The 23,937-nt window shown below is 42.3% G+C and overlaps 1 protein-coding gene across 15 annotated transcripts in view; it reads left to right on the top strand.

Moving 5' to 3' along the window:
• The window catches only part of SEMA6D (semaphorin 6D), a 570,904-nt gene that overhangs the window by 378,889 nt on the left and 168,078 nt on the right, over positions 1-23,937 (top strand). For all 15 annotated transcript variants that reach the window (XM_070624834.1, XM_070624639.1, XM_070624829.1 and 12 more), the window contains one exon: positions 17,748-17,779. The gene's annotated coding sequence lies outside the window, so the exon portion shown is untranslated. The remainder of the gene's footprint in view (positions 1-17,747; positions 17,780-23,937) is intronic.

Raw genomic sequence — 23,937 nt, 5'->3', positions numbered from 1 at the left:
TGTAACCCTTGAAAGAGTAGCACTAGTACATGGGGAGAGAAGAAAGTCTGAGAAAGATCCATTCGTTCATTTATTCATTCAACAAATACTGATTGAAAACCTACTACGTGCCAGGCTGTTCAGATGTTGGTAATAGAGCAATGAACACAACAGAAAAGTTCCCTGATCTGGTGGAGCTTAAATTCTAGTGAGTGGAGCAAATAGATGCTATCACATCTACTATAATGCTTGTTTTGGAAACATGAGTTTATTCCAACGTGACTGATATATTAGGGAACAATTTGAGCACATTGCAGATTTCATGTTTGCTTATGCATGGTTTCATCTGTGAGAAACACGAGAATGCAGAAAACTGCTCTCAGCTGAACTGAGTCACATAAGAATATGCAAAATGGACATGCATACACACCTCAAACATCTATCAGCTACCTCTTGTCTCCAGATATGTTGCAGCCGTCCATCTGATTTCACATAACCCTCCTTCCACCCTCACAACAACCCATAAGCTGTACCCCTCCCCTTGCCCACTTCCACAGGCAAACATCAAGTCTCTTTCAGGATAAAGTGACATATTTATTGGTATTAAATGGTATATCTTGACCTTTTAACATAATAAAGCTGTGCTGCCATTTTATTGTTCCTGTTTCTTTTAAACGTGTCACTGATAGAGTTTTTGAGTGTTGGGTCCCCAACCTCATTTTTCCCGTAAGCCCTATGGCTTATATCGTGCCACACACTTATATCATGTAACACACTGTTATATCATGTAAAACACTGATTTTTTAGGAAAGCATATGTTATGTTATAGCAGAACTATTTATAAACAAGCAAATTACCAAAGAAATAAGATAATTCCAGATAATGGTAAGTACAAAACTTAAATCAGGGAAAGTGGTTGAGAGCATCCGGATGGAATGGGGAGGTACTCCTTTGGATTGAGTGGCTTGGAAACCTCTCTGAGAAGGTCCCATTTGAACTGACACTTGAATAACAAGAAAATCTAGGGTAACAGCATTCCACGTAGAGAGGTATGGGGGTGGCAGGGGGGAGTTGGGGGAGGCAGTATGTGCAAAGGCCCGAAAGCAGGAATAAGCTTGCAGTGTTAGAGGAGTGAACAGGGCCACAGCAAGAAACAGAGAGCTGGGAACAGAGGCTGGGCCCCAAATCACATGGACAGAATAGGACATTATAAGTAATTTGAATTTAAGTGTGATGAGAAGCCATTGGAGGATTTTTGCACCACTCATAGAAGAACCCACTCAATTTACAGATGAATATGAGGTCTGGAGAGTTTACACTTCTTACACAAGGTCACATCACCAGCCAGAACCTAAGTCTCATAACTTTTCACATGAGAATAGACACACATATGCAGCAATCCCTAGATGAGTCCTTCATTAGAACTCAGGAAGAAGATATCGACTGGGAAATTTTCCCAGATTGTCCAAAACCAGATTCTGGATCCATTAATTGCTTCCACAAGCATGATGATATTAGGAAGAAGTCCACTTTAACTAGGCTATGTCCAGTGTCCTGTTTCATTCCACTCGTGAAAGGAAAATAAACCAGACAAAATGTCAACGAAGCCATCATAGGCGTTAGCAAGATTCATAAGCAGCCAGTCTTGCTTGGAGCAACTGCCAGAGCCCAGATCCATCCCCCCCGGAGCAGTGAGCGGTGCTTTGGAGAAGCCTGTGGATGCAGTCAGTGGACGTCGGATTGCTCTCTCTTCTCCGGCTAACGTGACATCAGACACAAGGCATGAGAATTTCCTGTCAGTGGATTACAAGGCTCAGCAATGAGTCATTGAAAGAAGTTGTGGGTTTCTCTTCTTAGACGGATTGACACTTGTTTTTATCAAAGCCAGTCAGGAGACAAAAGAATAGATTTAACCTGACAATAGGCTCAATGCCACAGGGTAAATGCCTTGGCCCAAAGCAGCCTATTTGGGGTTTTGCACTCACTAAGCTGAAGAGGCAGCTGCCTCTAGGGTGTGGTTGTTAAAAGCGTGCTCAGTGTCCCTTGTAGGTCTGAGCAGGCAGCACCTGTGTGCACCGCCCCCTAGCCCTGAGCTCTCTGCACTGCTTGCTCCTCCTCCGTCCTGCCGTCCTGCCTTCCTGCCATCCTGCTGTCCTGCCTTACTTCTGCCAGTCTCCACTTCTCTTTCAGGACCTTCTTTCCTCCAGAGGCCTGGGGAAGGAGGGTGAATGATGAGATGCTAAGTAGGTCTGTGATTCTCAGGCTAAGCTTCCAAGCGTTTCTTCCTAATCCTCAGCCTGTCAACTTGTTGAGCGCAGGGCAAGATCCATTTGTGATTCTCAACTACTAGACTAGTTCTCTACACCCTCATTCCACATCCACATAATCTAGAGTCCTTTATGTAGATGCTGCTATACCTTTATACCTTCTCCAAAGCTATCATTCACCAAAAAATATTGCCAAGCCCTCTACTCCCATAGGATGCCAGAGGCAGGGCAAGTCCTTATTTAGTCATTAAATCAACACATATTTACTGAGTGTCTAATCTGAGCTACGCAGTCTTCTATGTGTTAAGAGTTCATCTATGAACAAGACAGACATGAGTCCTACTTTTCTGGACCTCCTCCTAGAATGTACATCCCTTTGGCAATGTGTCTCAAGGCTGGCCCTAAGGCCAACTCCCCAGAGGCTGCTGTGATGCATGCTAGAAATTTGAATTCCAGGACCCACTCCAGACCCCTCAAAGCAACAGCTTCCAGGGATGGAGCCTTGGAATCTGCACTTTTTCAAGCTTCCCGGGGGATTCTTATGCTATAAACTAAAGTTTAAGAGCTACTGCTCCAAGGAGTGAGGGACAGCAGCTGACGAGGTTCTTCTCCTCCTTCCAGCCTGGCTCTGGAGCGAGGGCAGAACTTCTCCTGCTGGTAAGACCCTCTAAGGATGTTTTCTCTGGGGACTCCTTGCCTTCTAGGTCCACAGGGCTGGAAGTTGTTTGGGTCCTGGATTTGAGGGCACCCAGAAAGCTCTCACTCCAACACCAGGCCTCCAGGACCCCCCATAGTTTGTCAAAATTGCTTCCTTTGTGCCCAGGTATGGTCCTCTTTTAAAATCAGATACTCCCAGGCATGGCTCGGCAACAAACAATGGCTAGTTATTTCTACCTTGAGGTAGATAAGGGTTCCATATCCCTATTGTTGGTGACAGCCAGCCGTGAGCAGAGTCCCATACAAGTGGGCATTTTCATCCAAGGACGTGTCACCAAGATGGCATGCCAGTCTTCTGGGAAAGGTGAAGCTAGGCAGCTGTGACAGCATTAGGGCTCAGGGTGTTCAGGTAGGAAGGGAAGGAGGGGGAGGAGGAGGCAGAGAGTGTCAGGAGGGCAAGCAGGTGTCTGGGAAGGTTGAATTCCCCTGCACAGCTCCGCCTGCAGCCTGGCCTGCTTCAGCTGGTTTCTCTTTATGACGCACAACGAGCAGATGTCCTCTCTCCGGCCTTCTTCTGGCCCTTCTCTGCAGCTCCTTCACACCACTGAGCCCTTCTGCCTGGCATGGAGCGATTGAGGTTCGTGTCTTATCCCCACACACATCACTGTTCACAAACCCTCACCCTAGGCTCCCTACACGAGTCTGTAAACGTCTTGAGGGCAAGGCAGGGTTCACCTGTGATTCATTTTTGCCTCCCCCACACTACCTGACAGCACTTGCGTGTGGAATGTGCTGAATAAATATTTGTCAAAAGAATGAATGAACCCAAACTGAACGGATGGAAATTGATGGAAATTTACGGAGGTCAGAGCCTGGCTCTGCCTGATTAATTCAGCCCCTGGCATAGCATCCCATGCAAATAGCCATTTAATGCTCGTTTTTGATGATCATGAAAGTGATAATAAAACCCTGCAAGGGATGACTGAGGATAAGGCTCTTTATTGTGGGTATCTTTTGTTGTAAGCTGCCTCAAATCTCTTTTAGAAATAGGCAGGGCATAAATAATAAATAGGTGAGTGGATAGGGCTTTAATCCCCTGGGGCCGCTCTAGACTTTTCAGCTCCTCTCATCCCTCCAGGGCAAAGCAACCTTCTGGGATGGGAGGCGAAAAGAATTTTTCTGTTCATTCGTTTATTCATTCAACAAATTACTTTTGAAAGCCAGACCAAGCTTCTCTTAAGCAATAACCTTGCTCCAGGGTTTCCAGACAAAGGGACTTCTTGAGGTCTCTTTCAAGGCTATGATTCTGGATTCTACTCAGAAATGTAGGGTATATTGATGAAATAATATTGATAAAGTCTCCTGACTGTCAGAGATTTAGTGACTATTTGCGGGCAGTGGGTTTCCATCATCTCTCTATCTTAATGTCCCGGCACCTGGTGACGTTGCTTTAACGCTTTGTTTGGTATCTGTTTATGTCAAGTCAGATTTTCTCCTAACACCCAAATGAAACCTGATGTGACCTCACAAAATACAGTAGATGTGTCACCTTGTAGCAAACCCTGAACAAAGGTCTGACTTGATTTTTAAATGCATCAAAATGGGAATTCTTTATGATCCAATTTACTTTTCCTAAGCATTTGGCTGCAGGTGATAGCTGAATTATACCAGCTGATTAAAATAGGCAATCAATGTCTGCCTGTCGGAGGTGTCTTAACTTGCTATATATACTTTTGGTAAATATCACAACATTATTTTAATCTGTAAATCAGATTTGTCAGGTCTGATTCGTTTAAATGGCTCACACAGCCCAGATTCTCTCTGACAGCCCCGATGTGGGAGGCTGTCCTCATCTTGAAAAGGTGATATTGCCTGGGGCTTGTTACTAGCTTAATAGAGGCAAGAACACTGTGCAGCAAGAAATAAGAGAAAGACAGCCCACCTTTCCTATAACAGGTTGCTGCCAGCATCCAGCACCTCCACCAGGTAGCATCTTTTCACAGAAATTGGGAGAATACTGACTGAGGTAAAGGAAAGGCCAAAATTTATTATTTCTATCAATAACACTATTGATAACAATAACAAAAATGTATCCATCAATTACCATATGCTATGCACCCTGCTAAGTAATTTATAAAAATGAATTATTCTGTTCAATTCCTACAGCAACTTTGTAAAGTAAGAACTATTTTATATGTGCAGAAGTTTCGGGTGAGAAAACTTTAGAAACTTGCTCAGGAGCTATCTGGCTCCAGCCTGCAGCCCTAACCACCAGGCATGCAACCTCTCTACATGGAGTTATTATGATTAACTGAAGGAATCATGGGGCCAAGGGGGACCGTTTGTTCAGGATTACATCCCCACCCAAGGCCTTTTTGGTTCCCCCAAATCCTGCAATACCCACTTCAGTACCAATTGGCCTTTTAAAATGAACAGGCCTTTCTACAGTTTAAAAAAAGAAAAAGGATACTTGTAATATTTATTGATTTAAAAAATGATAAAAGGTGTCTTTTCAATGAGTTAATTATTGCTATTTATCCTGGCTTCTTCAGATGTGTTTGTGACATATTCTTTACTTAGTGTACAGACAGTGCTTCGTGGGCATAAGAATCCAGGAGCCTCTTGTAAGAAACGATAGCGACCTATTATGAGATGAGAACCAGCACTGTGATTTGGACAACACAGCCAGAATGCAGGAGAAAATCCCAACAACTTAGAAATCGAGTTGGTTTGTGTCTTCTTCCTCCCCTAGTGCAGCCATGGTTAACAAGGCAGTTAACCTCACCTGGCCTTGATTTACTTATTTTTCCAAAGGAGTAGCATTTTACCTCCTCCCAGATTGGCTGGGAAGACCAAACACAGTCATCTCTGTGAAAGGACTTTGTTCCCTGTAAAATTTTACACAAATGCGAATAAATACAAGGTGGTTATATTATCCAAAGATTCTGATGTCCTATCAATGTATACACATGATTTTACTTTGGGAAGGTGGAACCACTTCTAAACCCACAGCACTTTAAAGTGGAGCTCTATGAACAAAGTCTCCCACATGCCCCAGCAGTCCGCTCATGCTAACAGTACTTTGCTGAATTAAACGAATTTTCTTCAACAAAAAATCCTACAGAACAGATGCATTCACAAGCCCCCACCAAGCCTGTAGCCATCAATTTGTAAAGAAAACTCTGTTTTGCTACTTGTTTTGTGCTAGAACTGTATTTAAATGCAGGGCGAGATTTACAAAATGAAATTTGACGGGTTTTTTACAAGACCTGCCTGTGTTTGTGCGTGCTCTGCTCTCCCCAGGGTGCTTCCACTGGGCCGGGAAGGCTGCCAAAGGAGGGGGCTGGAAGCAGAAGTCTCCAGGGGGTCTGGGTTTGAGGGAGAGGAAGAGAAGAGCAGAGTGTGATCGCAATATAGGAGCAACAGACAGGGAGAGGGGCTTTGGTGTTCCGAGATGGGCAACCGTGGGAGGAAGCCCCTTCCTACAGGTGGAGGATCCTTGGGGCACAAGAAGGGAACAGAGGGGAAAGAAGGCAGGATGGCTGTGGGTGGAGAAGGGCCCTGGGAGACAAGGCTCCATCCACCCTACCTCACCTTTCCCATCATCTGGCTCTGTCCTGGGTTTTCAGCGTAGACGCATCACGTCATCTTCACTCCTTCCATCCGTCCATTCCTTGTCTCATCTTCCCTCTCTCCATCTTACAGCCCTGCAGACTTGAGGGTCCAAACTAGACCCTGCTGGCAGCATTCCAGACCTCTCTGAAATGAAATCTAAACATATTTTCTATAGATACTGTCAGGCTTATAATGAAAACCTCACATTGTATTTAGCATAACTATAGCACAGAGAGGAAAAGCAAGCAACTGGATGGTATATAAAAAACAATTCTGCCTTCAATGCTCTGGAGCTGGGTTGGCAAGCTTTTCATGCAAAGGGCAGGATAGTAAATATTTTAGATTTGCAGGTCATATGGTCTCTGTCACAACTAATCTAATCTGTCATGTAAGCAGCCATAGACGATATAAGTATGGCTGTGTTCCAATAAAACTTTATTTACAAAAATAGGTGATGGACTCAGAGTTTGCTGGCCACTGCTCTGGAGCAATAAAAGCTTGCGAGAGTTGAGCTGGCAACGTTGATGTACTCGGACAGAGGTATTCCCTCTGAAAAAAGTGCTTGGGAGGTTGCAGGTGTGCATGTCCTTCTATAGGAAAGCACTGAAGAAAGATAACTAGATGCCGCACTAGGAAAAAATTCCCCCACCGCCGCTGCCTATGGAAAGACTGAGCTGAAGGGGCCTCTTTTCCCCACTCCCACTCCTCTCCCAACACAGACTCCAAGTCCCTCTAGTGAGAACTGATCTGCACCAGGGATCCCGTAAAGGACTCCAGCCATGACCCCAATCAAGGCTCTCTTCTCACTCTCCAAGATTTCCCACCACCCTACCTTTCATCTCTGGGGCCCCTGGGGTTTGAGGATCTCCTCCCAGAAGCAGGTGAGGCTTCTGTTTTCTGGGGACATTTCCTTTTCAAAGAGGAGCGGTTAGCCCAAATGAAACTCCAGCAAGGTAGCTGTCTAGGGGGCAGAACATTAGCCTCTTCTCTTTTCTACCCCAGTCCTTCAGAGAGTAGTTCACTCCCTCCACTAACTTGGTAGTTAATGGGAAGTTAGTGAGGAGTTGAATCCTTAGCATCGGGCTTTCAACCGCCCACTGCTGCCTTTCTTCTTTTGTAAGCCCTGCTCCTTGGGCCCAGTACACAGTCATTACTCAGTGAGAAGTTTCAAGTTAGCACAAGAACTGCACGTATCTGAAACCACAAATCATGCCTTGGAGACGGCAGAGAGGCTCCTTTGCAGGCATTTGCCAGTGCAGTGTGAAGACCAACATCTGGATGTTGTCTGAAAGTTTGTGCCTCCGTTGTGGCTCTGTCTGTGAAGGCAAGTCAAGTCCTCGGAAGAATTTAGAGAGTGGGAGCAGGGGTGAGAGAGCAGTTACAATTAGACAGGATCAGTATTTCCTAGAAGATAGAGTTTTATGGTCTCCTAGTAATAAGCAGAGAGCCAAAGAGGAGGTTTGTTAGTCATGAATTAAAAGTAATGGTTCTCAGTAGGAGGCTATTTGGCAATGTCTAGAGACAATTTTGGTTGTCACAGTTCAGAGCAGAGCGACGATTACTTAGGGTGTCATGTGGGTAGAGGACAAGTAAGTTGCTCGTCCTACATCCTACAGTGCACAGGATAGACCCCCACGACAAGGAATTGTCTGGCCCCAAATGTCAACAGTGCCAACGTTAAGAAATTCTGAACTAAAGGCGTCTCTTGTTCTGAACAGCTCTGTGTTTTCAGTAGTTAAATGGCATTATGAGTGGATAGGCTGGATCAGTCACCTGAGGGTCCCCTCAGAGCAGGCTTCCTTCAGGTGCAAGAGTGGCTGATAAGTAGAGGGCACACGCCCACCTGAACTGTGGCCGCGGGAAAGGGTGAATGAATGGGGAAGCACATTCATAGCCTCTGCCCCTGTGCTGAGCTGTGTGTCCCTCTTTAATTTGTTCCCTTCCTATGTGTGGAGCCCTGCCCTTATCAAGGACATTGCCCCTTGCCCCTCTAGTTCCAATGCCCAAGATAGGAGGCCCCTAAAGAAAGGTCCCACTTTATTTTTGTAATGACTGTAGATGAGGGAGCATGTCTCCCTCAGCTGCCCTGCATGGACGGGGAGATGAGAAGGGGAGAGGAGACTGGCTCCCACCAACCATGACAAAGCCTCCTGAGCCTGCGGACTCTGAGCCTGGGCTCTTCCTGGGCTCTGTGCAGCAGCAAGTGCTCACGGCTTCAGCGGTCCTCTCCTCAGCCTGTTGAGCTGTGGGTTCCTCGGCTGTGTTTTTGCCTCCTCTTTCAATCCAGTTCTAACTGCTTTCCATCTTTAAGAAACACGTTGAGTTTCTGGTCTGCTGATGTCACCCTTCTTTGTTTGTCAGGGATTTGATGAATTTATTCTTACGCATAAATTTCTGTGGTCATTTTGATGGACTTCAGGGAGGAAAGAAGGCAGATGTATAAGCTGTGTCACCCTTCCAGAACAGCACTTCTGTCCATTGGATTTAACACCACGGAGGTCACTGGTGACCTCATCAATAGAATGGGTTAGCAGAAGCCAGGTTGCAATAAATTGAGGAAATTTGAGTAAAGAAAGGCATTTTGGTTATCTCTTGCTATGGGACAAACAGTCCTAAAACTTAGTGGCTCAAAACCACCATTTATTATCTCTTACAGTTTTATGGGTTGACTGGGTTCAGCTGGGTGGTTCTAGATTGGGGTCTGTTAAGGGCTGAATTGTGTCCCTCAAAAACATATGTTGAAGTCCTAATCCCTAGTACTTCAGAATGTAAACTTATTTAGAAATAGAGTCTTTATAGATAGAATTAGTTAGGCTGAGGTCATCCTGGAGGAGTGTGGGCTGTTAATTCAATATGACTGGTGTCCTTATAAGAAGATAAGAGAAACACACAGAGAGAACACCGTGGGATGACAGAGGCAGAGATTGGAGTGATGCAGCTGCAAGGAGAGGAATGCCAGGGATTGATGGCCACCACGAAAAGCTAGGAAGAGGCAAGGAAGGATTCTCCCCTGCAGGTTTCAGAGGTGCACGGCCCTGCTGACACCTAGATTTCAGACGTCTAGCTTCCAGAACTGTGAGAGAATAAATTTCTGCTGTTTTAAGCTGCCAAGTTTGCGGTACTTTGTTACAGCATCCCTCAGAAATTAATACATACAGTCACAGTCAAATCTTGACTGGGGCTGAATGTCCATGAGGGCTTCTTCACTCACATGGCAGGTGCCTCCCCTAGGATGATAGGAACTGCTGGGGGTGGAAGGGCATCCTCTCTCTCGCCACACCAGCTCTCCACATGGCCAGTTTGGCTTTCTTAACAGTACAGTCACTGCAAGTTAGCTGATCTCCTTACAAGGCAACTAGCTTCCCCAAGAGTGAATGTTCCAGGAGACCCAGGTAGAAAGTGCAAAACTTCTTTTGACCTAACCTCAGAAGTTACACAGTGTCACTTTGCTGCAGTCTTTTGGCCCAAAAGTGAGTCACAAGTCCAACCTAGCTTCAAAGAGAGGAACCTAAACAAGGATGTGAATACCAGGAGAAGTGGCTGGTTGTAGGGTCATTTTTGTGAACTGGCTAACACAGACGATAACAGGGTTGGAAGCAATTCTTTAAAGAAGTTTGATTTCCAAGAAGTAGTAAGTTTGATGGAAAGTTTACATTTGTTTTTTGATTTGAGATATTGATGGGAAAGATGCACTGAAAGTTGAAAATATAGCAGAGAAGAGCTACAAGAGGACAGGATCCAGAATTCAGTTAAGAGGGTTCAACTTTAGACTGTCAGAGATACACCTTTCATTGTATCAGGAGAGAAGCAGGTAGGGATAGGTAAAGACACAGCAGATGCATGGATGAAGAATGGGATGTGGAAGTGGGTACGGAAGTTTCTGAATGTTGAGGAGTTCCCGTGTATTGGCTTCTAGTGTCTCTGGGTCTGAAGAAGCAAGATTATCTGCTGACACTGGTAAGAAGTGTGATAGACCTGGGAAGAGTGACATTTTGAAAGAGTCACAGTGGAGAATGAGAAAGAGAGCTTATCACAGTAAACATATGCCAAAACACCCCAACACCTGTCAGTATGAAATAATAAACTTTGGGGTTGGGGTAGGGGGTTAGGAGTGAAATCCAGAGGGGAGCAGTTGTTTCCTGCCATCGGTGGCATCCTTGTTGACATTTTCTGAGTTTTCCAGCCATAACTTAAGTCTCTAGCTGTCACTGAACTTGATGTTATTTCTGAAATCAAGCTAATGAGAGAGGCCACCCTCGTGATCAAGTGGTTAAGTTTGCACGCTCCACATTGGCAGCCCAGGGTTTCGCCACTTCAGGTCCTGGGCACCGACATGGCACTGCTCATCAGGCCATGCTGAGGCAGCGTCCCACATAGCAGAACCCGAAGGACCTACAACTAGAATATACAGCTAGGTACTGGGGGATTTGGGGGAGAAGAATAATAAATAAACAAACAAACAAACAAAAAAACATTGGCAACAGGTGTTAACTCAGGTGCTAATCTTTAAAAAAAAAGATAATGGGATCTGGGAAAATATGATCACTGTTTCGTAAGCACATTTCATCAAAAATCGATATCTTTATATTTGGTAGACCATAGAGAGGGTTAGTGGGGAAGAAAGATGTTGTGACAAAGAGTTCAAATATCTCATCCAAACATACTTAGAGGATGTCTTACCTTGTCGTTGTGATTGAATTCTCCCCATTCTCCTTCATCACATCCAACTGTACTTGGAGTGGGAAAATAGGACGTAAGATATGAAGTTTTTCTGACTCAAACAGCACAGATTTATTGTATCTCATCACAAACTTGTAGTCATGGTTGGGCCATTTTGCTGTGATGGACTTCCAGGGCATGGGTGAGAGGCAGATCCATTTTCCTCAGTGTTAATTTCAGCTGCAAGTGGGGCCATTCTTGTCAATGATCATGGAGTAAGTTTCTGTGATTAGTCATTTAACTGTATGGTAATTGCAAGCTAGAGTGTTTACGACAAACTTCTTGCTTAGGAGACAGAGACTATGTTGAATTACATCCTATGAAAATTACATAAATAAAAATTTGCATCTAGAAGGGCCCTTCATGAAAATTATGAAAAGATTGGGAATTTTTTTTATTTGCATTGTATAGTAGCTCTGTAATTGACAAATTGTAACCATAGTCCATAATACTTTACATCCAATGATTATTCATCACAACTGCATGTCTAATGCTTGGTTCATTATGAAAAAGTAACAATGTTGGCAATCACATCAAGTTTTTTCTTATGAGATTAGCGACAAAGTACTAGAATGGATAACCTTTGAGAATGGAGTCACTGATGGAATAAACAAAGCTAGGCCTTGGCACAGGACAGATCATAAAAAGATTGGCTTGCCCTTATGCCTCTTCCTGAGAGCCACATTGGTACCACTCATCTCTGCTAAGTGTCCTTTTTTTTTTTTTTTTTTTTTTTTTTTTCCGCTTTATCTCCCCAAATCCCCCCTGGTACATAGCTGTATATCTTCGTTGCAGGTCCTTCTAGCTGTGTCTGCTAAGTGTCCTTGATTCTAACTAGGTCTGGAATTTCAGAAGCATTCATTACCCTTTGTCCCATGATTAGCCAAGAAAAGATCTATACCTTCAGTCCAAATAGGGAATTACATGAGGAATTCTGAAAATGAGCATTTTAATTTCAGCTCTTGGGTTTGGACAATTGCCTGGAAAGACTTTAATTTTTTAAATAATTGGAAGAAAGGCTTTAAACATCAGGACATTCTCCCTTCTTTCATAAAATTGAAAGAAAAGATTTCAGGGTGAAGTGGCATCATGGTCGACTATCCCTGAGGGAATTTAAATCAGTTAGTGAGTGCCTAGACAGCATAATTCACCATCTCCCTCTCAGCAAGAGCGACAGGTACCATCAAGTCTTACAACCTTGGAAGGATAATATTTGTTTCTCTGTAGGTCTCAATCACTATTACGGGACTCCCTTTGCGCAATTTTCCGAGGTACAGACACAGGCCTTGCTGTGAACGTAGATATCTCACTTCTTTTGCCCCGACCCCAGGGTTTTTTTGTCCTCTTTTCCCTCCTTCTCCTTCTTTTGCTCTTTAAAGGCCAGTACTTATTCTCTAAATGCTTTCCCATTTCTGAATTTAGCAGACCCAACAGATCACTAACAATTAAGATACTTCCACGTGTGTTTCTCAAGGATAGCCACAGGTACATTGTAAGTAAGTAGTAACCAGTCATTCCATCCTTGAGAGAATTTACGGAAAACCTTCATTCATTCATGCTTTAAATCAGCAATTATTGAGTACCCAGCAGACACTGACACTGTGCTAAGCCTTACACTTCAGGATATGAACTTCCTGGCACAAAGTAGGCATTTAATGTTTATCGAATAAATAGCAGTGCTTGCTTCCAAGAAGCTCCCCATCTAATACAGGAGGCAGACTTGTACACAGAAAATTATAATACAATTTGATGAGTATTCTAGGATAGGTAGGAATGCATACAATGAGACCACAAGGGGGCGAGTAAACAAGCGTGGGTGGGGAAGTTGAGAAAGGCCCCACAGAAGTGGTATGTAGATTAGATTTTGAAAGATGAGCAAGTGTTTATCAGAAAGATGATTGGAAGAGGTGTGTCTCAGGGTGTGTGTGTATGTGTGTGCCTGTAGAGGATTCTGAACACAGGCCTTCTAAGTGAGGGGAACAACATGTGCAAAGGCTTGGAGGCTGAAGCGGTATGGTAGGTTCTGGAAACAGTGTTTATTGTAGCTGGGATTCAGAAGGTGTACAGGTGAAAGACTGAGGGATAATTGAGAAGAAAGATAGGTGCCGGATATTGAACGACTCTGTGACCTTCATTGTAGTCTGCGCTTTGCCACTGGGGAATCAGATGACGGTTAGTAAGAAAGAGATGAAAATCACATTTAAAAGAAAAGATGCCTCTGTTCGTTGGGTGGGGATGGACTAGCTTGGGGAGGATCAGTGGGCAGGAGAGGAGCGTTTGGGAGACGGTTGCAGCAGTGCAGGTGGAGTTGATGAGAGCCTGCACGAGGCCTGTGGCTGGAGAACTCAGAGGCGGAGCCAGCTTTGGGAAAGTTTCCTTAGGAAGAGAGCACAGGAGTTGTGACTGAACACGTGTGGTAGCAAATCATTTGGGAACATGAGTACAAGGGAAACATCCAAGGGGCAGGGAGTGAAGCATCAAGAGAGCAGGAGCCTGCATTCCTGGATGACTCCTTGGAACAGAATCCCTATTCCAGCCCTGGACCAGCTACCTGGGAACCATGGTTCTGAGAGTTTAGCATCAGAATCACCTGGAGGGCTTGGGGAGCCTCTGATTCAGTAGGGGTGGGGAGAGTCTCAAGAATTTGCATTTCTAACAAGTTCCAGGGTGATGCTGATGCTCCTCGCCTGGGGCCACACTTTGGGAACTGATGCTCCAGACTATGTAATTAACTGTGTACAGGAGAGAAAAACAAAAGTTACCTTGTTTAAGCCACTGTCATTTTGGTCTCCTGACACACAGCCGAACCTTCGAAAATTCTCAGGAAGAGAGAAGACCTGGAAGACATGGCTTGCTGTGCTGGGGGTGGGAGGATACCATCTCCCTCGTGGGGACCCGGCCTCCGCCCCAGGGCTTTATTCTAGGCTGGCCTTATAGCCTGCCACCTGCAGTGTTAGGCTCTCTTCCAATTCGCTCAACTAATATTTCCTGAATGGAGGTCAAAGATTCCTCCAGAGTTAACACTGCAAGGAGGGAGAACAGTGAGCCTGTGAACTATGAGTGTGGGTCACGATGTGGAGCTGATTTAGGGAAAATCATGGAGCACTTTCTGAGAGTGTGCTATGCAGAACACTAGTTTTGCAGAATATTAACAAGTACTGTGTGCAAAACATGTTTCCTGGGGTAAGTAACTTTTTAAAATGATAGGTGAAATAAAGTTAACATTTTGCCTTATTTCAAAAGAACTCTGAATCTGTATATCATTCACCAAGAATCTCTGAAAGGGGATTATCCTTTGAAGCACCCACCACCACCACACCCGTTTGCTCTAAAACTTGGAAATCCTGTATTTAGAAGCATCTCGGGGCATGAGTGTTATGTCAGATACACACGGGGAAATGCTGCCTTTGGTTCTTTGGGGAAGAACTTTTACAGCAGTGGTTCCCACAGAGTAATTCATAGACGGGTGCTGGTCCGTGACTAAGTTATGAATCCACAGCAATATGGAAAACATAAGGTCAGTGGAGTATTTTGCTGGGGTTTTTTTCAAAAAAATAACTTTATTTTGAAATTCTGTCTTTATTTTGAAATTATGTGCTTCCGATGCTTTTAGTGTTCACATTTTCCTTCTCAGCAAAATGATGGGAGAGACGATCATTTCTCAGATATTTTTATATGTTTTAAATTAAAAGTTGGCATCTTTATACCAGTCCTTCCGTTTTCGCCTAATTGTATCATTGTGTTAGGTTCTTTGATATCATCTAGTCCAAACCCAACATTTATAATTGAAGAAAGTGAAGTCCTGAGGCTGATAGAAGGAAAATGATAATAATATGTTTATTGACATTTACGCAAACTCTATGTGTATTGGAAACGGCCATCCCACACTCAAGGACTTTATGGCACGTATTTGGGCGCATCAATGCTTTTCATAACATTAATTATAATAGGAAGTTGAGAGATTTGTGCTGTCACAAGCAAAGCACGAAGTGTTTCATGAATTAGTAGAAAATTAGAACCAGCAGGATGCCATGTGTCCACTTTAGTATTTTGGTTCTAGGCAAATACAAGACAGTACATGATTGATTATGATTAATTATATTTACTTACATAGTTCTTTTTATGGATATTTCCATCTGAACTGAGAAGGGGTAAAAATTAAGCAGACACCTGGGAATTATTCAAGATCACTGCTAAAATTTTGCATTGATCTTTCAGATCACCCCCATTTATAAAATAATCCTAAAGTTAATCTCTCTTCACCTGAAAAGAGATGAAAGGATTGGACTAAAATTTTTCTGAAGTCCTTCCAGTTATAAATTTAAGGATTCTATGACTTACCTGGAAATAAACAATAAATTAGAGGCACATTAATCAGAGTCTATATTACCTAAACTTTATAACTTTTCAGTGATTCATAGATTACTGAGTGGAACAATGCTTAAGGCAGGTCAGATGTCTGTTTGGAAATCATAAAGGAGAATGAAAAACATTTGCAAATAATGAACAAGTTGGACTTATATATTAAATATTATTTTTTTAAACAAATATTTACTGAATATGTACTCTAAGATGGGATATCAATTTAAAACACCTGTCCACTCAAGGCCTGTCATTTGGCACTTGGCATAGCCGGAGATCACTTTACATATCTTCCTAAGCCTGTGTTTCTCAGAATGACCACCTAATCATAGTGGCCTGGAAAACTTATTGAAAATGAACATTCCTGGGTGCTAACCCTTTAGAGATTCAGATTTAGGGAAGCTGGGCTGGAGCTCAGGAATCTGCATTTCTCATAAGCTCCCACAGGGATTCTGATGCACACTTAAATTTAAAACCCACTTCTCCTAAGACATAAATTACTGTGCTGGGAGCATGGTGCTTCAGGATGCCCAAAACATAAACAGTAGAAGAGGGTCAGAGATAAGATCAGAGTAAAAGAGGATTAATATTACCAGGGTTTATGTAGTTCCTCTCACTTCATTCTAGCCAGTGGCAAGGAATTTGCTGCTTCTCTCTTTCACCCCTTGCCTTTTCTGACAGGTCAACAAACTTGCCACTTAGAGACGCCTCTTCCTGAAAGCAGCTTCAAAGTCAATGGTGGGAGGGGAGGAGGAAGTAATAGAGGTCGCAGATTTATTAGGGAAAAAAATCACCTTAATTTTTTTCTCAAAATGTATATGGAGTTTGGGGAAACTAAGACGATTCCGATGTTCACTGTATAAACTATCCAGATGAATTTAGACTTTGTGATGTAAGTACATTTCCAGTTAAGATAAAGAGCCAGTACACACATGATAATTCAATACAACTTAAAACACAATCATTGGATTTTAAATAAACATGAGAATTTAAATGTGCTTTCAGCCCTTGCTTTTCTGTTTTCTTCCACTTTTGAACTTCACTGCATTCTTGAAAGATTTTCTTTTTCTTTTCTAAATCCAGTCCACTATTGTGTGCAAAGCACTGTTTCTGCCCTGAGGCTAAGAATGTTTCAGGTGAACTAATCAATCATTTTTGCCCATTAAGAAAGAGCACTAAAATAAAAAGAAAGCTAACCTTTTAGATGGATTTGGTAGCTGTGTACTAAATACCTTTTTTTTAAGGGCAAAACACCAAAAGGAGAAGCGGTCTTACACCTTAAGGAGAGGAAAAGCCCCTAGGTCCCAGGGAATTGTGTGACATTTGGGGAAAATTTTTTCAAATCCTGGAGTATTGATCAACCATAGCGTTATTGGTGGTAGTGGTGTTATGTATAATTAAGTCTTTCTGACCCAAGTCGAAAGATACACATATTTAAAATGTAAACTAAATGCTTCTGCAAAGCAAACTGGGAACAAGAGATGGCATTGGGCTTAACTGAACACGCAACTCAGCAATCTCTTTTGCACAGCACTGTTCGAAATACCTTCCTTCGATTTTCAGACTCTTCGGCTTACAGAATTGATGGAGTAACTGATTTATTTTGTAGTATGTGAAGCTATTATTTCCAGATTTTGGGTGTTATATGACTGAATCTGTTGGTAATGTGTGCTCTTCCAGCCCAACTGTTAAATTAGAGTGGTTCATGAAGAAAAATGAGATACGATGTTGTATTTCGTGAAACAGGATGTCTCAGCACAAAGAAAATTTTTTCTCCTCTGTGGAGGGAGACAAAATAAGACAGCAGACAGGGACCTTCAAGTTGTTGAAAGTTAAAAAAAAGATAATGTTTCACAACTTCAGTGTCTAGCCTGCCACCGTCTTTTCCCCAAGTCTATTGGTGGCTGCTTTTCCTCAGCTCAACAGATTCCTGATTAATAGTGGAATTAAAGAGAGAAATTGGATTCAGGTTAGAATCCGGTTTGGCTTAAACCATTCTATTACTTCAAGCAAGAGATACATCTAATTAGAAAATAACAAGTGGATTTACTAAATTAATAGACATACCACAGCTATGTTTAATGCATTATCATGATGGCAAAGGTCAGAAGTAATAGAAAATTAATCCATTTCTCTTTTTTTTTTCAGGTTTTTGACCACACGGACCAACCTTCTTCAAGGTAAACAACATTATATTTCATATTCTTCTCTAATTTGTTAGAAAAATCCGGCATAATTTTCTTGCCTTTGGATACATTTGTACTGTATGGTATCTCAAAGTGGTGAGTGTGACATTCAGATGGCGCCCAGAGTTAGGTTTTATTGGCAGTGTTAGTGATGAGAGCCAGCTACAAACACCGCTTGATGGCTTGACTAAGCAGCGGACCACAGAAAGGGAGAGAAAGAGAGAGACTGACTCTCTTTTCCTGTGTGATTAGCCCTTTTATGAGACAGCAGACTCTTCATCTCTGATGTTCAAAGACAGAAGGTTTCTTGGTGAGCAGCTGTGGCAGGGCTTGCACCTCTACTAAAGCCTACTTTGGAAGAATTAAAAAGCAGAGCACCTCTCAGCAGGGCTCCAGCTCTTCAGCTCGGGGGCGGCCTTCCTGTGCAGCTCCAGCAGGACAACGTTAGCCAAATTGTTTAACTTTCCAAGAGTATCTGTCAAAACTAGCAATTGAGGATGTGTTCATCTTATGAAAGAACACAATAGGAACCCTTTTTTTATTTCATTAGAAAATCAGGAGGCATTTGATGTGCACCATCTGGTTTGTGAATACAGGAATAAGTTTTCAAAGGGCACATTTCCAAGTTCTATGTTTCATATGCTTCGGAAGGAAAAACCCATAAGCAGCTCTATTTTTAATGAGAGCAATGCTAAAGCTAATAAGATTGGGGTGGGTTTCCAGCGTGTGCCATTTCTCCTAAACTACATGTGTTTGCAGTGCGTTTGGCAGACTCGTCCTGTTTCGAAGCTGGGCTTCCAATTGAAAAATTCTAAAGTTCTCCATGTGTTAATTGGAAAATAGGGAGAGACTTCATTGTAGGAGAGCAGCTGGCTCCTTAGGTATTAATTATGGCTCCATCTACCATAAAAACCAGTATTTTGAAATTATCTCTTGTTATTTATTATGTTACTTTTAGAAAATGTAAGTTTTCAAATCATATAAAAATCAAGTTAAACTTTACTACATTTTATAAACTTTTAAAAAATGTCTTCTAGATGCAGTTGCTGTTTATAATCAATAGGTAGTAACAAAGCAGTGAGAAAAATATAGATTTACTGTTGGTACTCTATGTTGAGTCCTTAAAATATGTTTATTTAAATAAAAATATAGCTCTGGAATGTAGTCATCTCACTATATAGGATAGCTCTATACAGGAACGGATCTGGATCAGAAAAGCCATTTTAGAGGAATAATTCCTTCAGCTTCCTACACAATTTTTAAAATCCTATATAGTAACAAACACGATTTGTGAGGCGATATGATGCTGTCCTTAACCTCTCAGTAATTGAAGGCATCTTCTGCATGGATTCCGCAAGTCCAGCTCAGGCTGATGAAGGAAGCATAATTGCATTACAGGCAATCTCATCTGAGGTAATTACAATTGTCACCATCAATCCAGTTAAAGAGGATAACCAGCTGTACTGAGTCAGAGCCATAAAGCTTTCAAACTAAGTCCAGGCTTTGGGATAAGGTGTGGTCGAGCATTTTGAGAATTTTCATTTGCCAAAATACTGTTGCTTATAAAAAAAGATAACAATGTTGAGAGACAGGAGTAGAGGGGAGGGATTGAATACTTGCAGAGGTTTTGTTTTGTTTTTTTTTAAATTTCCTAATAAATTTCTTATTTCTAAGCACAGAAATCAGTATAGATGCTCAACAGCAAAGCTTCAGGCCACACAAGAGCTTTATGGAAAGGTTAACACAGCATCACAACACATGAGAGTCTACTGTACCCATCTGGCATGTCATCCTAAATGGGCCCTAGATCCCATTGTTCCTTCAGAGACCTTTTCTCTTGTTCCACTTAGAGATATGACACCCCATTTCCTGAACTCCATCCCTGTCTTTGTACTCTACGGAGGAAGTTGGCTGGAGTAACACCTCCCTGGAAGCTCTTGCACTGGTTTATGTGTGGTCAGTCTGGTTGGCAATAAGAAATATCACTAAGAATTACAGAGGCATAATGGCAAGTGGACGTAATGTACTCCTCAAAGACTTCACCTGCCTGTATGGTCCAGACCAGAATATAAGCCTTGGATACAGGACTCAGAGAAAAAGAAATGAGAATGCTGTTACTCGCTGTGACTAAGATTTAGAAACGGCCAAGAGAGATTGTGTATTCCTGCATTGGATGATGTATTTCGTGAAGATACTGGTGTTTTCTTTATGGTTATTCATGTGTAAAGAGATGTAGGTGATAAACTTCTTACTCAGGGGGCAGGAGGGGAGAATTTGATATCTAACATCAATGGCTCCCTTGGTCACCACTCAGCATTCTTTCGGTATTCCACACCCTGGTTTTTCTGTTCTATATCAGGAAACTTCCACTTGTCTTGGTCATTTCTTTCTCATGTATTTTCATGCTCTTCCACAGCCACCTACACTCCTTGTCATTCTTGGATGCCTCTTCTCTTTGTCCATCTAGATACTTCCAATCCTGCTCTAGACTTACCTCTAGGGAACCAATTCACCGCAGATGTACAGGAAGGGCAGAGAAAGCACTAGGTAGAAGGAGGGCTGGGCTCACTTTCATATTCCACTACTAACCAGCTCTGTGATACTGGACAAGTCACCAAAGCTGGCTGAGTCCCACTTTGCTCATCTGTAAAATGAAGTTGTTAACATCTGTCCTGCCAACTTCATATTAATGAGTGTCTCAAATGAAATTACAATGTGGAAGAAGTCCTTCATAATATATAAAACTCCATACAAATGTGAGGGATTACATATACATATATTTATTCTTATTAAGCCTACTCCACTCTGGTCATTTATTTCTGTCAGTTTCCCCAGCCCTTGCAATTTAAATGGTACTTCTTAAGCTGCCTTACTTTTATTTCTTGGTTTATTATTTCTGTACTTCCTGTTTCCTGTTGAGTGTTTAAGAAACCCAAAGGCTGGTGCCATCTTGCTTACTTCTTTTCTGTTTTTCCTAACATTTAATTCATTCTCCGACTCTCTGCCATAGGATGATTTGTTGAGGTATTGTCCAGTGTTTGTTCTTTCTTAGTTTTCCTCCCAACACTGCAAGAATACGGCCTAGCTTGGGCCCAAGGAAAACAGGCTGCAATATCAGACAATAAGCACATAAAGGCCCAGGGTAGGACCCGAAAGCCAGAGGACCTCCATGATGCTTGGCGATGACTAAGCCCATGGCCAGATGCCGGGAGGTGGAGAGGAGGAAGCCTCAATAATAACTGAGATTAGATTTCTTATCTGTCTGGTAAAATAGAAATCAGGAATCAAATTAACTTGATTTTTTAAAAATAAAGAAATGGGACAAATCTAGCACATCTGAGTCTATGGAACTTACACAAAGAAATGCTCAACGTAAAATTGTTAATAAGGAATGTAATTTCCAAAAAGAGTCTAGAACCCATCTGGTCAGATTAAAATAAAGCCTTGAGGAAAAAATAGAGCCTAGAACGTCTTGAGCTACTGAACGTCCTAGGAGTAGAGGTGGGTGCCCTTTCCACTGCTCCTTCAAAATGACTAAACAAGGATATGCTAATAATTTCAATGAAGACAATGGAAGAAAATAGTCCAAAAGAGCTACTAAAATTTGAAACTTGGTGATGTTGAATTAACTATTTTGAATAGTCAGGATTTCTATTAACAAACCATATATATTAAACTTAGAATGTGTGTTTGTTTTGGAAAATCAGGGTAATTTGTTGGATTCCTTTTTTTTCAAACTCTAGGACCCACTCTTGTGGATTTTATGACAGGGACTTTACAGTGGATTAGATATAAGGAATCATGTACTGTAATAGTTATCTATTGCTGTATAACAAATTACCCTGAAACCTGGCAGCACATATTATCTCACATACTTTCTGAAGGTCAGGAATCTAGAAGGGCTTAGTTCAAGGTCTCACAAGGCTACAATCAAGGTGTCAATCCTGCAGTCACTTCCTAATCGCTTATTAAGATGGTTGTTGGCAGGAGGCCTTAGTTCCTCACCACTGGGACTCTCCGTAGACTACTTGAGTATCCTCAAGTCATTGCAGCTGACTTCTCTCAGAGTGATCTGAGAGAGAGAAAAGAGAGAAAGCAAGAAGCCTGAGAGAGTTTTTTCTCACACTATCCAATCCTCTGACAAAAGCTGGATATCCAAAAATTCAATTCAATTCTGACACCAACTCTTGGAGTTAGTGCAGACTCCATAGTTTAAGGGCCCTGTCCCCCAAGACTGCCCCCACTTCAGATTCTGGGCCACCCATATTTCTGCCCATCCAACTACAAATGTGGGGGTTCCCATGATCCCCTATCAGGTTCAGTATTTTGCTAGAATGACTTATAGAACTCAGAAGATGCTTTACTTACTATTACTGGTTTATCATAAAGGCTATAACTCAGGAACAGTCAAATGGAAGAGATGCATAGAAGATAGTCTGGAAGCGGGTGACAGGGTATATAACTTGCATACCCTCTCCAGGTATACCACCATTGAAGCCTATCTATGTGCTCACCAACCTGGGAGCTTCATGAACCCCATTGTTTAGCGGTTCCATGAAGGAGGTTTCATTATGTAGCATGATTAATCAAATCACTGGCCTTTGGTGATTAACTTAATCTCTAGCCCGTCTCTCCTGGAGGTTAGGGGGTGGGACTGAAAGTTCTAAGCTTCTAATCAAGGCTTTTTCTTTCTGATGACCAACCCTCATCCTGAAGCTATCTAGGGTCTGCCAAGAGTCACCTCATTGGAATAAAAGACACTCAAATCAACTTTATCCCTCAAGGGTCTTAGGAGCTCTGTACCAGGAACCAGGGACAAAAACCGAATACCTTTTACGACCTGGTCTCAGAAGTGGCATACTCTCACTTCTGCTGTATTCTATTGATTGCACAGACCAACTCTTACTCAATGTGTCAGGGAACTACACAAGGGCATGAATACCAAGAAGCAGGGATCATTGGAGGCCATGTTGGAGAATGACTTCACATCTGCTGTGATTTTTTTTTCCTTTATCTACAGACGTTTCAAGGAAATTTGTGTCCCCTTGACTGCGGTTTGAATATGATCAAGAGTATGATTTCTTGGTCGATGATGATGTGGTACCCATTTATTTGAATAACCTTTTGGTGGCCCTTGAACATGTGAGTTGTTGAAACAAAAGCCTGCCCATGGATCCAGTGATCCTCACTGGAATTCTCAAGGCCTAACAATGGGCGGTGCATCTGACTCAAACTTCTGAAGGTAGCTTCTGGCAACGGAAAGGTCGCTAGGCACAAACCACGGGAATCTAGGCTCTGGAACGATTCTTGCTGCTGAATTATGCCAAGTTCCCATCTCTAAACTTTGAGAATCAAGGGAGAGGATCCACATTGCACCATCTAGTGCTAAAATGTATACAATTCTAAGCAGGCTCCAAGAAAATTGCTTAAATCAAGTGATAAGGATCGCATCAGATGTTTTCGGTGAAGATGAGGTCAAGAGCCTTCGAGTATAGTTCATTGATTTGGGGGAAGTAAGAGCTTATATATGCATATTTTCTAAATATATTGAAATTACATATGACTCCCCCAGTCAGTCACCACATACTCTAATTGACCCTCAAAATGGTATCTCTGGCATGACATTTTGGAATTGACTGGTGTGGATAGATCACAGATCATCAAACTAACAGACATCCTTATAAATTTCCCACTCTCTCAACTTACAGCTCTGGGAACGGAGGTCCAGAAAGGTTAAGAAACTGTCCTAAGGTTACAAAGCAAGTTAGTGGCATCAGCAGATTACAATAGAGAACTCCTGAATCCTTGTCCCTTTCTACACATCTACCATTCTAAGCAGTGGGTGTATTTTTTCTCTATTACCATAAGTAAATATCTGCTTATCTTTTATTTAAAACAAACAAACACATGTCAAGAACTAGAGCATTATTTGTTTCAAGGGGAAAGTGCCAGTGTGTTTAAGAAAATATTTTCATTGAACAGTACAGGTTTAATTAAGATGTAATTCCCTGTTTTGTAAATCTTGCAACAGAAAAATCTTTGTTCTTATGAGAAGAAGCTTCTTCGGAGAACCATGCAATATGGGCTTGCAGCCTATTTACCGTGACATGTTTGGTATTGATGAAGCATTGGAAGGGGTTTACTGGCTTTTC

The sequence above is a fragment of the Equus przewalskii genome, chromosome 1, assembly GCF_037783145.1.
Source record: "Equus przewalskii isolate Varuska chromosome 1, EquPr2, whole genome shotgun sequence".
Lineage (NCBI taxonomy): Eukaryota > Metazoa > Chordata > Mammalia > Perissodactyla > Equidae > Equus > Equus przewalskii.
Note: the sequence above shows the minus strand (reverse complement) of the source record. Positions and strands in the feature narration are given on the sequence as shown.